At 41.4% G+C, this 14,760-nt stretch overlaps 1 pseudogene; it reads left to right on the forward strand.

Annotated features, from left to right (window-relative positions):
* The window catches only part of LOC113019578 (protein NLRC3-like), a 576,297-nt pseudogene extending 568,279 nt beyond the window's left edge, over nucleotides 1-8,018 (forward strand).
* The last annotated feature ends 6,742 nt before the right edge of the window (nucleotides 8,019-14,760 follow it).

Here is a 14,760-nt window from a genome sequence, read left to right on the forward strand (position 1 = left end):
CTCAGAGGTTCTCAGTGATCACTCTGCCCAGCAGCATCAAACACAGCTGGACTCCATATTTATGGTCTGTACATGTGCAACAACTACTTTCACATCTATTCTGTTCACAGTCATCTCCATGCTGCTCTTTGTAGACCAGTGGATTGTCAGTGTGCCCAATATGGATCTGATGTTTGGATCCATAATTTCAGTCTGATTGGCTCACTCATAAAGTATTCTGTTCCAGCTGCTGGAGGACAACATCATCACTTTTGTGAAGAACGAGCTGAAGAAGATCCAGAAGGTTTTGAGTCCAGATTACCCAGAATGCGTAGAGAGTCAGCAGAAGGATGATGAACAGAGGAGCACCAGAGAGGCATTTATAAAGATCACACTGAATTTCCTGAGGAGAATGAAGCAGGAGGAGCTGGCTGACCGTCTGAAGAGCAGTAAGAGGATATATCTAAACTTTAAGTTGCTGGATAAATGGGACATTTTACTGATGTCTCAAGAGACTGACCAACATGTGGTCAAATGGACATACCTTAGAGAAAAGCAACTCAACTCTTCCTTTACACAACGTGAACTGATAATCTGCTTTTTTTTTCCAGAATGTCTTGTTTCAGTTTGTCAACGCGAACTTAAATCTGCTCTGAAGAAGAAGTTCCAGTGTGTGTTTGAGGGGATCGCTAAGGCAGAAAGCCCAACCCTTCTGAATCAGATCTACACAGAGCTCTACATCACAGAGGGAGGGACTGCAGAGGTCAATGATGAACATGAGGTCAGACAGATTCAAACAGCATCCAGGAAACCAGACAGACCAGAAACAACAATCAGACAAGAAAACATCTTTAAAACACCACCTAAAAGAGATGAACCAATCAGAACAGTGCTGACAAAGGGAGTGGCTGGCATTGGGAAAACAGTCTTAACACAGAAATACACCCTGGACTGGGCTGAAGACAAAGCCAACCAGGACATCCAGTTTATATTTCCATTCACTTTCAGAGAGCTGAATGTGCTGAAAGAGGAAAAGTTCAGCTTGGTGGGACTTGTTCATCACTTCTTTACTGAAATCAAAGAAGCAGGAATCTGCAGCTTTGAAGACTTCCAGGTTGTGTTCATCTTTGATGGTCTGGATGAGTGTCGACTTCCTCTGGACTTCCACAAAACTACAATCCTGACTGACCCTAGAAAGTCCACCTCAGTGGATGTGCTGCTGATAAACCTCATCAGGGGGAAACTGCTTCCCTCTGCTCACCTCTGGATAACCACACGACCTGCAGCAGCCTATCAGATCCCTGCTGACTGTGTTGGCATGGTGACAGAGGTCAGAGGGTTCACTGACCGACAGATGAAGAAGTACTTTAAAAAGAGATTCAGAGGAAAAAAGCTAGCCAGCACCATCACCTCCCACATCAAGACATCACGAAGCCTCCACATCATGTGCCACATCCCAGTCTTCTGCTGGATCACTGCTACAGTTCTGGAGGATGTGCTGGAAACCAGAGAGGAAGGACAGCTGCCAACGACCCTGACTGAGATGTACATCCACTTCCTGGTGGTTCAGGCCAAAGTGAAGAAGGCCAAGTATGATGGAGGAGCTGAGACAGATCCACACTGGAGTCCAGAGAGCAGGAAGATGATTGAGTCTCTGGGAAAACTGGCCTTTGATCAGCTGCAGAAAGGAAACCTGATCTTCTATGAATCAGACCTGACAGAGTGTGGCATTGATATCAGAGCAGCCTCAGTGTACTCAGGAGTGTTCACACAGATCTTTAAAGAGGAGAGAGGACTGTACCAGGACAAGGTGTTCTGCTTCATCCATCTGAGTGTTCAGGAGTTTCTGGCTGCTCTTCATGTCCATCTGACCTTCAGCAACTCTGGACTCAATCTGCTGGAAGAACAACAGAAGACCGCTATATGGTCTAAATTTTTTGCAAAAAAGGAGTCAAGAGACGTGGAATCTGCAGTGACATTTTTCTACCAGAAAGCTGTGGACAAGGCCTTACAGAGTCCAAATGGACACCTGGACTTGTTCCTCCGCTTCCTCCTGGGTCTTTCACTGCAGACCAATCAGACTCTCTTACGAGCCCTGATGACACAAACAGGAAGTAACTCACAGACCAATCAGGAAACAGTCCAGTACATCAAGAAGCAGCTCAGTGAGACTCTGTCTGTAGAGAAAAGCATCAATCTGTTCCACTGTCTGAATGAACTGAATGATCGATCTCTAGTGCAGGAGATCCGACGGTACTTGAGTTCAGGAAGTCTCTCCACAGATAAACTGTCTCCTGCTCTGTGGTCAGCTCTGGTCTTCATCTTACTGTCATCAGAAAAAGATCTGGATGTGTTTGACCTGAAGAAATACTCTGCTTCAGAGGAGGCTCTTCTGAGGCTGCTGCCAGTGGTCAAAGCCTCCCACAAAGCTGTGTAAATATATTTGTGCTTTTATTTTTTTCTATTCTACCTAATGTTGATTCTACTAAAAGCTTCCATGTATAATTTAAAAAACATGAACAGTGTAATTGTGAATGGACTGGTTCTTATATAGTGCTTTTCTACTATATCTGAGCACTGAAAGCACTTTATAAAACTCACGACTCAGTTTGTCTTTTTTTTTCTCTGCTATGACTGCCGTCATTGTAATTAGAGAGGAAAAAAATGGTACACAGGTTCCTGTGCCATTTTTTCCTCTCTTATTTGTTTTCAGCTGGGCAACCAGTTGTCACAAATTGCAGTAGATCACTGCTAATCATTCTTCATTACATGTTATTTAATCTGACCACAAATATCTTTGTTTTTTCTTCAGAATGAGTATCTGCAACCTTTCAGAGAGAAGCTGTAAAGCTCTGTCCTCATTTCTAGGCTCCCAGTCTTCTAGTGTCAGAGAGCTGGACCTAAGTAACAGTGATCTCCATGATTCAGGAGTGAAGCTTCTATCTGCTGGACTGGGAAGTCCACACTGTACACTGGAAACTCTCAGGTCAGGATTCAGACTTTCCACTTATGGTCATATTAATCTTATTGCATAAAAAGCCTAACTTTCACAGAGTTGCCTAATATCTGTGAATTGTTTGTCTCTCAATTTCTGTCTGGAAAACCGCTCCATATTCACATTTTTTTTTTGTTTTCAGTTTGTTAAAATGACTCATGAACATGACACTGGAGAAAAAATTCTATCTAATGATTAGAGATCAGGGCAGACATCTCCGAAATAATCGATACACTTTTGCAAAGAGGCTGTATCTTGACAAACCGACCAGACACATGAAGATTAAACCACTACATTCTCGGCTAAAAAAATATTAAAATGGTATTTGGTAACACACAAACAGGGTTTTTCAAAGCTCAGTTCTGTTAGCTTCCACATGCCGGTTGTTGTGTGCTAGAAACAATGGCCACCAGGCCAAAGCAATGGTTTTGACTCGATCAGCGTTAACCCCGCCCCCTGAGTTTGATGGGTGAGGCTGACAGATAAAATTATTTCATGACGAGAGCCAGGCGTCAGGACTGCCAAAATGAAATAAATAAATATATCATTAAATAATTAATTAAATGTGTCAATAATTAATTAAATGTGTCAATAATTACTTAAAATGTGAAATACATAAATAATTAATTAAATGTGTCAATAATTAATTAATTAATTAAATGTGTCAATAATTAATTAAAATGTGAAATACATAAATAATTAATTAAATGTGTCAATAATTAATTAATTAAATGTGTCAATAATTAATTAAAATGTGAAATACATAAATAATTAATTAAATGTGTCAATAATTAATTAATTACATGTGTCATAACTATTTATTTAATTAATTAATTCCAATTTTAATTAATTATTGCCACATTTAATTAATTATTTAATGGTGTATTTAATTAATTCATTATGGCAGTCCTGGCGTTCCATAAGCAGTAGGATATACATGAAAAGAGAAATACATGAATCAAATGACTCAAAAAAACCAATCCACTTTAGTCAGTGACTCATTAAAACTCGATTCAGTAAAAAGAATCAAATTTATCATCACTACAATGTGGAGTGATGGTAAAGAGCGGAGAAGAACATTTGAAAAAATACAGGTGGTTTACAGTAGGAAATTTACCAGATTTTAAAATGATGCAATTCATACATTCATCTGGCATTGACTGTCTACTAAATTAATTGAAAAAAGTAACATAAATGAATAAAAACAAGCTTTGCGGGAAGTTTTCACTGATGGATTACTGTTTTGTGTTTCTGCAGTCTGTCAGGCTGTCTGATCACAGAGAAAGGCTGTATTTCTCTGGCCTCAGCTCTGAGCTCCAACCCCTCCCATCTGAGAGAGCTGGACCTGAGCTACAATTATCCAGGAGGCTTAGGATTGAAGCTGCTGTTGGCTGGACTGAAGGATCCAAGTTGGAGACTGGACACTCTCAGGTATGGAGAGAATTTTTGTTTGTTTGTTTGTTTTGTTGTACTGAAGTCTGAAGAAAGAAGTTTCATTACTGGAAATTTAACAATTTATTCACGATTGTCTGGGAGACAGCCATCAGCCATATCGTCCTGCAAACCTTCATCTTGCTTGCTCTAGGCTGTTTTTTTTCCCAGTGGATGAGAGGGTTGTTTGTTTCAAGTTATGTATGTCCATAAGTGGCATGTGGGATCAGGGCACCCTAGGCCATAGATCGATGATTGATTTTGTAATCCTATAATTGGACACTTGGGTGAAGAGAGGTCAACTGTCAAGTTATCACCACCTGGTGGTGAGTTGGATCATTTGGCACTGCAGGATGCTGGACAGGACTGGCAAACCTAAACATATAGTGAGGTTGTGCTGGGAATGTCTGGTGTGGGCTGCAGTCCAAGAGACCGCAGTCTGACAAATTCAATTCAATTCAATTTTATTTATATAGCGCCAAATCACAACAAAAGTCGCCTCAAGGCGCTTCATAGATACAGAGAAAAACCCAACAATCATATGACCCCCTATGAGCAAGAACTTTGGCGACAGTGGGAAGGATAAACTCCCTTTTAACAGGAAGAAACCTCCGGCAGAACCAGGCTCAGTGATCAGCAGCACTGGAGCACGACAAGGGACTGTCCTCACCCCTTTCTTGGAGCCTATCCCAACTATAACAGGACAAGAGGTGGGGTACACCCTGGACAGAATGGCAGTGTGTTGTAAACATTCACACTCAAATTCACACCTATGGTCAATGTAGAATTACCAATTAGTCTAACCCCACTAATTACATGTCAAGCTTGGGCCAAATTGCCAGCAGAAAAAATTGGATTCATTCCTGGTGTGTTGTGGACTCTGACAGGGCTGACCTTTCTTGCTGATTCTGTTCCTTACTTTTATGGACAGAAAAATTCTGTTGTACCTATGTAGTGGAAGGCTTCCACTTTGATGGCCTCAGAATCTCATCTATCCTTGTTGTAGACGCCGTGGTTCTGTTGGTTTCATTAGGTGCATTATATCTATGTGTCACTCTGGCACAGCTGGCTGCCAGCGGAGCTCATGGGCACGTTACTGCAACCCCCCCGGTCCTTCTGCTCCACGGCTGCTGAGTGACCCCTCATCTGGGGCCCTCCTCAGCTCTTTCGAGGAGAGTGGCACGGTTGCCCCTCCTTTGGTCTTCCTTGGTCTGTTGTTCTCTGGGGGTCTCTGGATGTCTGGAGCCTTAATCTCCTCCATACCTTACAGACACAAACACCCTTTTAGGCTCCTACCTCAAAGCACACTGTGCGCTTTCAATCCTACATTCTGCATAATAATATTCAATATTTAGTATTTACTGTTATATTCCCATAGATTATCATGATGATGTTGTTTATTATGTTGCTCTCTTTTTTTTTTTTTGCTTGTTTTCTCTTTTTCTTTTTCAACAGGTGATCCAGGAGATTGATATATGTATTTTTTGTCTGTTGGTTTTTGTCTTTTGCCCTTTATCACCGTTCCTCTTCCCCGCTGTTTTTCTTTCCCTACCTCTTTCTTTCTCCCTTTTCTTTCCCCCAGTCATATCTGTCCCGTGTGTAGTAAGTTAAAATAAAATAAACAATAAAAACAAAGGTGGTCCATTTGTTAAAGTAAATCCGTTGGGCATCTTTCTTTGACTTTAGACAATAATTCTGATGGCAAAAGAATCAAATGGGACAAGCACAAAAAAGAAAGAAAGAAAGAAGAATAAAAATTATTACAATAATGGTCATGCCAAAGTATCTAAATAAGAATTAATTCTAAACTTTGACATAGCCACTCAAAAACATCAATCTTTGGGGGATTTTGTTATTCTGAGGTGGATTAATAATCACTTTACTGACAGTAAGGAGAACATTTCAAGTGGAGAACAGTCAAAGGATGTCAACTAGGGCTGCCACAAACGATTATTTTGATAGTCGACTAGTCACAGATTATTTTTGTGATTAGTCGACTAATCAGATCATCATCCATTGGACGTAAAACGTACAGCTTATTGCACCAGCAGCATCTGCTCTTATATAACTATCATTAGCTTACAGCTTTAAGTGTTTCAGGTCTGTGCTAACTAAAAATAAAGACAAGATGATAGTTTATTAAATTTTAATGAAATTTGCAGATTGTTTCGGTGAAGTTTAATAAACTCCTTGCTATCTAAAATATAACAGGACAAGAAAGAATAATAAGAGTAACATTAAAACTAATTAGCTGCCGCCATTGTTGGAAACTGAGCTGGGCCGCGCTATGAATTCTGGGACACTTCTTCTTCTTCGGGGTCTAATGGCTGCTGGCATCCTTGTACATGCAGTGCTGCCATCTTCTGTTTCAGTCCAGTATTACACTCTTAAATCCTGCTACTTATTCCTGCATCTTTTGGGATCTTACAAAGCTTCAAACGACGCGTCGACTATTAAATCAGTCGTCGACGATTTTGATAGTCGACGTAATCGTGACTAGTCGACTAATCGTGGCAGCCCTAATGTCAACTCAGATTTCATTGCTCCAACAACCACTCCACCAACTGCTTCAAAGGACTGACAGACCCAGGATCAGTCCAAATCATCAGCAGTTTGATCCACGTATGGATTGAAGTGTATTTCTGAAAATGTTGGACTGTTCCTTTATCAGTGTCTAACATTATATGTATGAAAGCCATGTAATGTCCATGTGTGCATGCTGAAAGAGACTGTGCTGGTCTGACCCCCCTCCTCCTTTCAGGGTGGAGCCTGCTGGAGTCCGATGGCTGACACCAGGTCTGAAGAAGTGTAAGTGTGTTTTTAATGGGATTCATGAAAACAAAGCAGCACACATTCAACCATCTTCAAACTGTCACATCACTCATTCACGTCTCATGTCAGGAGTCATCATCAAAGTGTCAATCAATGAACAGATGATGGATCAATAACTGCAGCTGGATTGTGTTTGTTCTCTCATCAGATTCCTGTCAACTCACAATCGACACAAACACAGTTCACACAAACCTCGAACTGTCTGACAACAACAGGAAGGTGGCACGTGTGATCGAGGTTCAGTCATATCCTTATCATCCAGACAGATTTGATTATGAACCTCAACTACTGTGTAGAAATGGTCTGACTGGTCGCTGTTACTGGGAGGTCGAGTGGAGAGGAGAAGTTACAATATCAGTGAGTTACAGAAGAATCAGAAGGAAGGGAGACAGTGATGACTGTGTGTTTGGATATAATGATCAGTCCTGGAGTCTGTTCTGCCGTGATGATGGTCCTCGTTCTGTGTGGCACAATAACAGAAACACGCCTATTTCCTTCATCTCCTCCTCCTCCTTCTCCTCCTCCTCTGTCTCTAACAGAGTAGCGGTGTATGTGGACTGTCCTGCTGGCACTCTGTCCTTCTACACAGTCTCCTCTGACACTCTGAACCACCTCCACACCGTCAACACCACATTCACTCTAAAACTTTATCCTGGGTTTTTTATCTGGTCTCGTTCGTCAGTGTCCCTGTGCTGATTTGAGTGTAAAGAGTCTCCTCCTGTTAGAGAAACACTGACTGTTGAACAGATAGTTCAGTCTGTACATGTCTGTCTCTTTCAGTCAGAAATACATTTTCAGATTCATGGATTCAATCAGTTGATGTTTGAAACTGTTCTAAATTATTCCTTGTAAAGCTCTTCCTCTTCAGTCCTTTAAAGATGGAAGCTCCCGTTATTACAGGATCTACATGTTGTTTTTCTGTCTTGTTCCACTCAAAGCTTCACAGTGCATATCAGTATGCTGTGTTTCTCTGAAGCTCAGTTCACAACCAGCTCCTCTGCATTTTCAACAAGTCTAAGCTCATTAAAATGAATCCAAATGTTTGATTTCTCTTTCTCAATGGGATGTTTCTGCACATGCTCTTACTGTTTCACTCATTGTTGGAAGCTCATCCTTTGAAAATGTTTCAGCCATATAAGCTGAAAATATTGGCTCAATAGTTTTGAATCCAGTTCTAAGCAGAATCTGATTGTATTGAGATATCATAATGCATGTGACTATATAAAGGCTGCATTAAACATTTTAAACTTGCATTGTGTTTTGAGAGACATTTTGAATAAGAATATGGTGTATTCTAATTTTCTTAGAAATAACTAAATACATATTGTGTATCACTTCAGCTTCTATAAAAATTAAACTATCACAAAGGGTCCTGGTGAAGAAACTTGTGGAATTTGGTGACCGACATTAAATTTACTTTTAATATAGAAATATTAGAATCACTGTTATAATTTCAACTTCACATTTAATAAAATGTTGTGTGAAAAACATTAAGGAAGTGATGTCAGATGTATTTATGTCAATAAAACTTTAAAAAATTACACAAAAATTCTTTTGAAACAACCTTCTGTCTTTTGGAGTATATATCTCTGAGTTTACACATCAATTCTCAAGGAGGGGAAACAAGGCAGAAGGACACACACACACAGATGGACACAGAGGGCAAAGACACACTTACTTAGCACTTAGTTCCTCCTATGCCGTGTGGCGCATCGGGCAGCTAGTGATCTCCATTGATGTCGGTCAGCAGCGACTGCATCAGCTTCGTCCCAGGCAATGTCGGCAGTTTTCAGATCGTCCATGAATGTTCAACGCCATGTGGTCTTTGGTCGGCCTTGCTTTCGCTTGCCAGTGCGTAGACACCATGTAATGGCAATCTTAGCTGGGCAATGCGGGGGTAGGCATAAAATATGGCCCGCAAAGCAGAAGCGCCTTTCTGCAACAACATTGGCTAACGGGCGGGTGCCTGCTCTTTGTAGGACCTCCTCATTTGTTATTCGGTCCCGGTAGGAAATTCTCAGGATTCGCCGCAGGCCACGTTGTTGAAGCACGTTCAGGTGTTGAGTAATTGCACTTCTTGAGCGCCAGGTTTCACTAGCGTATAGTGCAGTAGGAAAGACAATAGAGTTCAATAGTCTGATCTTGACCCTAACGTTCAGGGAGGTCGAGTTCCAAATAGATTGGAGACGTCGCAGGACACAACCGCCTTCCCTACTCTGGCGTCGACATCCCTATCAGAGACCCCGTCATTCGAGATGATGCTGCCAAGATACAGTGGGGCAAAAAAGTATTTAGTCAGCCACCGATTGTGCAAGTTCCCCCACCTAGAATGATGACAGAGGTCAGTAATTTGCACCAGAGGTACACTTCAACTGTGAGAGACAGAATGTGAAAAAAAAATCCATGAATCCACATGGTAGGATTTGTAAAGAATTTATTCGTAAATCAGGGTGGAAAATAAGTATTTGGTCAATAACAAAAATACAACTCAATACTTTGTAACATAACCGTTGTTGGCAATAACAGAGGTCAAACGTTTACTATAGGTCTTTACCAGGTTTGCACACACAGTAGCTGGTATTTTGGCCCATTCCTCCATGCAGATCTTCTCGAGAGCAGTGATGTTTTGGGGCTGTTGCCGAGCAACACGGACTTTCAACTCCCGCCACAGATTTTCTATGGGGTTGAGGTCTGGAGACTGGCTAGGCCACTCCAGGACTTTCAAATGCTTCTTACGGAGCCACTCCTTTGTTGCCCGGGCGGTGTGTTTTGGATCATTGTCATGTTGGAAGACCCAGCCTCGTTTCATCTTCAAAGTTCTCACTGATGGAAGGAGGTTTTGGCTCAAAATCTCACGATACATGGCCCCATTCATTCTGTCCTTAACATGGATCAGTCGTCCTGTCCCCTTGGCAGAAAAACAGCCCCATAGCATGATGTTTCCACCCCCATGCTTCACAGTAGGTATGGTGTTCTTGGGATGCAACTCAGTATTCTTCTTCCTCCAAACACGACGAGTTGAGTTTATACCAAAAAGTTCTACTTTGGTTTCATCTGACCACATGACATTCTCCCAATCCTCTGCTGTATCATCCATGTGCTCTCTGGCAAACTTCAGACGGGCCTGGACATGCACTGGCTTCAGCAGCGGAACACGTCTGGCACTGCGGGATTTGATTCTGTCATGATTCGAGTTTTGAGGAGAAGACAAACGACTGCATGGTCTCAGTAGATGTCAGAATAGTGATTTTTATTATACATATGTACATATGGGGAAGATGAGCATCACAAGCCTTTAAGAGCCGATCTCCCTCCGAACAGTTTCTTCACAAGGGTTTTATTGCAATGATGGCGTCAAGTCACATGATAAGTCTTGACGGTCACAATGACCGTGGCTCAGGGGGTTGGGAAGCGTATCTGTAACCGGAAGGTCGCTGGTTCGATCCCCGGGCTCTCTGTCCTGGTTGTTGTGTCCTCGGGCAAGACACTTTACCCTACCGCCTACTGGTGTTGGCCAGAGGGGCCGATGGCGCGATATGGCAGCCTCGCTTCTGTCAGTCTGCCCCAGGGCAGCTGAGGCTACAACTGTAGCTCGCCTCCACCAGTGTGTGAATGTGAGAGTGAATGAATAGTGGCATTGTAAAGCGCTTTGGGTGCCTTGAAAAGCGCTATATAAATCCAATCCATTATTATTATCAGTCAGTTCTCACTTCTATGTCCTTCTATGGCTAAGAACAACAACATGTTCCAGATGTTTTCACTCAGGCTTTCCTGGGAACATAACCAATAGTGTGTAGAATGTGTAGTTTTGTGATATTGTGAGTTCAGGCCAACCAAAGTTGAGTGTCCTCATATGACTGTACTGTGGCCTGACTGGACCCACAGCTTCTGCTGGTGTTTTCGACACATAATAGAGTATTACTTCTAGAATAGGTTTTATCCTGCATGCTCTGAAATAAATGATAAATGATACATGATAAACTGATGATAAGTAATACAGACTAATGAAGTAACGATGAAATACTGACAGTGCTTTATGAATGATATCACAGTGAGAATAAAATAACATGTTTTCCTTGACAACACTCCCCCTTTTTGGGCTGTCTTGCCAGCCCAACTTACACCAGGATTTGTCTCACTCCCCAGTTTTCCCACAGCTTTATGTGGTGCTACCTTATACCCTTCAAACGTACTCAAACTACAACCTCTGTCCAAGGAGCTTTTAGCCTTTATCTTATTGCTGCAGCTACCAGTGTCGTCCAGTTGGGTGATCCTCTGCTCTTCTTTCTTCAACCTCAGGGGTTAGACAACCCTTCAGTCGTGGCACAGATCAGGGGATTATTCTGCCCCGATTTCGAACAACGATCTGTGTATCCTCAGGTCCTATGTATCCTCCAGAAAAAGAAACCGGAACGTGCCCCCCTTTATGCCCAAAAGCCTCTCGAACCTCGTTGGTCTGGTGTTCCTGGATTTCCGCCACCCCTTCATGGTTATTGCTGTGTTAATGGGACCCATCCTTTTGAGGGGACTACCCGGAGCCCAAACGCCATGACCCTTGGACCCAGGTGGTGTCTCGGCCGTCACAGTGTCTATCTCTGCTGCGAAGGATCCTCACCTATCTGTGACCTTGTCTGGTGTCTGTTCCCTCCTCTGCAAGAGACAGAAAGCCAACACATCTCCCTCGCTGGCTCTCCTAACCTAATATTGTTGACTTTGTTTATTCCAATCCTATGCCATGCCTATGTGTGTAAGCGTGCATGCATTTAACCCTCTGCACTTGAAGTCAATACCTCCAATATATCAATCCGATCCGTTGTCGGATGAAGCTTTTGACCTTCACAGACTAAGTGCCAGCTCCTTATAAGCACATTTGCAGTGTGTGTATAAAAGTGAACTACAGACCTCAAACAAATTGAGCATTCTTAATTCTAACTTCCATTTAAATGTAGTACTCAGTTTCTGATCATCTAGTTATGCTCCTCACTGGTTCTCTAAATTGTCAAAAAACCTCTAATTTTGGCATACCTAAATCATTAGGACACAAACGAAATCATCGACCCCTGATAAAGCTTTTTTGCCTTATGAAGCTGAGCACAATTCTATAATGAGCCACCACCTGCAATATGTACCAAAAATCTTCATGGTCACACCTGCAATTAAAGATCAAATGCACTTTACATCCTTTTTAATTCCTCCTTATCTAAAACCTCCTCTGTTTCAGGTTAGTTTTGATTAGTCTCAATTAATCGTTCTAGTTGTATTTGCAATCTGCACAAGAACATTACACATCCTCTCTAAAACACTCTCCCGCCGACCAGTAACCCTGTGTAAAAACATTAGTCAGCAGTTACCTATTAAGCTCCTTTAATTCCCCATTCACCTAAAAAGCAAATCCGTCAAATCAAACAGCTCATTTACAACCCCCTGTAAATCATAAGAGTAATAAAAGATTCAGCAAAACAGACAAGTATCATGTTCAGGATTTCTCCAATCATTAAATCACTATTATTGCCACAATTTGTCTTAGTCACACTTGGGCAATATTACTCCACTTGTTTATCACTCAGAGCCCCCTAATTGGCCAGTTAGTGAGCTCTATGTCAAACTGTCCCCAAATTTGTTATTTGTCATTATTACTTGTTTTCATGTCACTTGTCTGTTTTCTACTGCACCCGTCTCACGCATTCTTCACAGAAGCAAAGCAAACATTAGCAGCACATTGACCATCTCGAGTTAGGCGTCAGCTGTAAAGAAGAAAATGCAAATATTAACGCTGCGCAAGTGTGTACACACAATTTCACATACACAGAAAGTTAAAGTTAAATTGTCATGCAACCTCAGATGTCGCTGTCCTCCTTCTGCTCCTGTAGAAAGAAACACATGAATTCATCGACCCTTTTATCCTATCTAGGTGGAGGTGGTTAACCTTGAGTCGTGGTCAAGTCTTGTCATCTTTTACCAGTCAGTCCGTTTGTTTTTATTTCCAGTCTTTCATCCATCCATTCATCCATTCATCCATTCTTTCTTTCTTTGCTGATAGTGGAAACCATCGCCGCATTTAGATTTCCGCCCTCAGCAAAATGACGTCATTTCAAAAAGAAAAACAAAAAGTTGAGATCGGATGTGGAGAAAACCACTTACAACACTTTTTCTCGCCGACTTGTAACACTTGTAATTTCTGATATGCAGATCTGCTTAAAGAAAAGATTCACAAACAAAAATCAGTGCACTGTTCAAAATATAAATCAAAAATCAAAAGTAAATAAAAAGAAGCCTGGGTCTTCGGACTTGTCACTGAATATTCTTTCTCTTATAGATGAAAAATACCCACTCAATAAACAGAAACTTTCTCTAGTAAAAGCAAATTGTTTGTCCAGATTTATTCAAACTGAGCTCCTTCATTTTTATTTTCCATAGGAAAATAGTTCCTTAGGTTTTGGACTGGATTGAATTGCAACAATCCTTTAGACAGGAACTTACGACCTAATCAGATCCCCACAGGTAGCTTTCTCCCCAGCCAGTTGTAATCTGGAAAGCCCACCTTATATTTGCTCTTCCCGAGAATTTGTGCTGTTATTCACTGTTGCAGGCCTGCTTAGAACAAAAATAAGAAAAAGAGAGCTGATTATTAGCTCATGAAAACACAAAACACAATCACCTGACAGGTTTTGGTTTTTTTGGGGGGTTTTTTGAGTGCACTGTTACAAAAATAATGGGCCCCTCTAATACATGTCCATGTTTAATAAAACTCCCAAAAACAAAAACAATTCCACCCTAGCTGACAGGATCAGCCCATCTCCACTACAACCTCAAACCCTTAAACACACAAGTATTGTCACCACATAATTCCACCTCCTCAATACACCGAAAGTCTAGTTAAAACCACACAATTTGCACACAACAATCACCCCCTTTATGCACTTTAACATGCCTAGATTCAACATACTCAAATGTTTTTTATTAACCATTCACACCATTCTATCACTCATACAAACAGCAAGCTGTTTTTATTGCGTATGTTTATGTTCTAAGCCAGGTTTAATCGATGTCTATGCATTAATCATCATGGGCTTGTCTTGTCTTTGTAGGGTTAATGCATTTTCTGCTTATATATGTGAATTTGCATGTGTTGCTTTTGCAGTCTGTCAGACTCCTACACATTTCTCCACTTGAGCCGTCAGTTTTCTTTCCCCCAAATTTGCTAACCCAAATTTTAAGTTCCCACCTTATTAACAACATTCCTGGTCCTCAGCCAGAAGTTAGGGCCCACTTGTCAGGTTTCATCGAGACATGGCGCTGTGAACAATTCAACCAGAAACTTGCCTTAACATATCCAGTCAAGTTAACCTATAGGTTTTTCCTCCCGACCGCTGCACGTGGAGAATTGATCCAGGTCTGTTTATTTTCCACCTGAAAAAACATAACTGAGACATTTTATTATCGTCATGAGTACTTAAGCTACCAGGTTCCCTTCTCTGGTCAGAAATACCAGCTTATGTCATGTGTATTGCTGTTCCTATGTA

The sequence above is a fragment of the Astatotilapia calliptera genome, chromosome 3, assembly GCF_900246225.1.
Source record: "Astatotilapia calliptera chromosome 3, fAstCal1.2, whole genome shotgun sequence".
In the NCBI taxonomy this organism is placed as follows: domain Eukaryota; kingdom Metazoa; phylum Chordata; class Actinopteri; order Cichliformes; family Cichlidae; genus Astatotilapia; species Astatotilapia calliptera.